A 2,381-nucleotide genomic window follows, 5' to 3' on the forward strand; every position below is an offset into this window, starting at 1 on the left:
GCTTGCACCTATTTAGTGGCAAGATTCCTTACTTCCTGATGTTTTAAAAGCTGGGCTGGTAAATACACACTTGTGTATGTGAAGTAGGCCCTCAAAGGCTGCTGGTGTTTCAAAATTCTTCCTTGACAAGGTTTAGTGGCATTTGGAGGAAAAGTCAACTATTTTACTTAAAGGCAAAAAGTCCCCCTCTGTGAGTCACACCCTGGACTGTCCCAGAGGCACAGAGGTTTGGAATTCACTGAAGAAACCTTTGCATCAGAATATTTAGAAGGAAAAAGGAGGTGTATTTTTTAAGCATCAATTTGAGCAAAATAAGCCTGAGAAGAGAAAGATTCCTGTGGAGTTAACCCTTTGTGACTAAGGTGACAAGACTTGCACACTACGCCTTTTTTCCTCACATTCAGCACTGTGGCCATTGAATGGCAACAAAGCAGGGGGATGTGGGTCTGAAGTTTATCTGCCACAGCAACATAACACTGCTGGGCTTCATCAGCATCTGGGCTTTCCTAGCTAGCCACAAAACGTCACAAAACATATGTTTCTCTTTTTCTACGAGTCTTACTGCCTATGGAAGTGGTAGATCTCAAGTAGTTTATTAAATTATAAACCAACTGATTTTGATTCTTACTTAGCTCTTTCTTCACAATTTTAGATTGGAACAAGTGTATTTCCAACATGCAGAAACATAATAAATGGCTGTTGGGAAAAAGGAAAGTGCTCAATCTTAGTCAGGATATCTGTGTTTATTAGAGACACAGATCTTGGTTTTGAACCTCAGTTTTACTGAGGGTTTCCTGTATCACAAAAATGTTTGAAGACTATGAATCATGAGTCCAGACAATGTTTAACCTCATTTTACCAAGGAGTGGCTTTTTTGTCATCAGGTGAAGGAAAATGAATTAATATTTCATATTACATTTTTCACAACCTGCTAATGGAAAAATTCTAATGAGAAAATGACTCAAATTATTAATCAAAGCATCTTTCAAAATATGCCCAGCTTCCACAATAGTTTTTTTCTTAAAAATGTTGCCAATCCAACCTATCCACTACATTGGTAGGTTCACCTGAGTGCTTCTGACAAACGTATTAGTGGTGTCACTGAGGAAATTATTATTTCCGTTTTTAAGCTTTATTACACTGTACTTTCAAACATCTGCCTATATAGTCTGGTGGTCCCTCTTAACTTTGCAAGCCCTAAAAACCCTGCTGGCAGGATGCCTCCACCAAGAGCAGATTGCAATGTAAATGAGTTTGCCACTTCCATTAGTTCTATTGCTAAAAGCCTCCTCCACCACCTCTGATTTATGTACTATAAAATATCTGTAGCTCTCCCCAATACGCAACAGTTAAACTACATAAAATGCTGCCATCTTGTGTTTAGAGACAAATTAAACACGACCTTTTAAAAATCTGGATTATGAAATGCAAAAGTAAGATCTACACTGTCAGCGTTTTATGATGAAGATTGGAGTGTACGGATTACAGAGAAGTGGAATTTAGTTTTTAAAATCTCATCCTTAGAGCAAGTGCTGATCCCTCTTGCAGTCAGGTCCAAGGGATGATTTTCCCAATCTGATCTCGTATTTATTTAACCTACTTGAACCTTCCAGTCACTGGTGTGAGGGGTCACCATGGCAGAATAAAAATAGCAGGAGTGGAGCAAGCAGAGATTGTCTACATCGTGAAGATGCTGTTAGTGGAGAAAACTTAAGACATTAAACACTGCCACTATTGCAATTGATAGATTGTGTATTCCTATTGTGAAAAAGCATGGAGGCTTTGCTTTTTGTAAACAACTGGAAATACTTATTTTGACTGTGCTGGGGCTGGGCAGGTTTAGCAAGGCCCCACACTGGGCTGGGCTGGGCCTTAAACTGAGAGATGCTGGGAAGAAATTCTTCCCTATGAGGGGGTGAGGCCCTGGCACAGGGATGTGGATGCCCATCCCTGGAAGTACCCAAGGCCAGGCTGGATGGGGTTGGCAGCAACCTGGGCTACTGGAGGGTGTAAAAATCTTCCATGGCCTTGTGATCTGCGAAGCTCCGAAGCCTGAGGGAGCGCGATGGACGCTGCCGGCTTCCGATGCTCCCGCTCTGCGGTTCGATGCCGGCTCCGGGGATGATGTTGTGTTACCCCACGATGCCCACGCCCTTCCCAACAACCCTCACTTTTGCGTGTCGCTCTCCTATTACAACCCCGGATATCATTCCTGAAGGAGCTCGCTCAGCTGAGTCCGTGCACCCATAGGGCCGACAGCGCTTCAGCAGCACGCAGTTTCACATTTAAATGAAATTTATTCCCTCTGCCCTCCCAGCGCCGCCCAGCCCCGCCCCCGCCAGCCGTTCCCCCATTCCCCCGCTCCGCCGAGCGGCCCGGCC

This window comes from Lonchura striata, chromosome 9 (genome assembly GCF_050655825.1).
Source record: "Lonchura striata isolate lonStrDom1 chromosome 9, ASM5065582v1, whole genome shotgun sequence".
Classification (NCBI taxonomy): domain Eukaryota; kingdom Metazoa; phylum Chordata; class Aves; order Passeriformes; family Estrildidae; genus Lonchura; species Lonchura striata.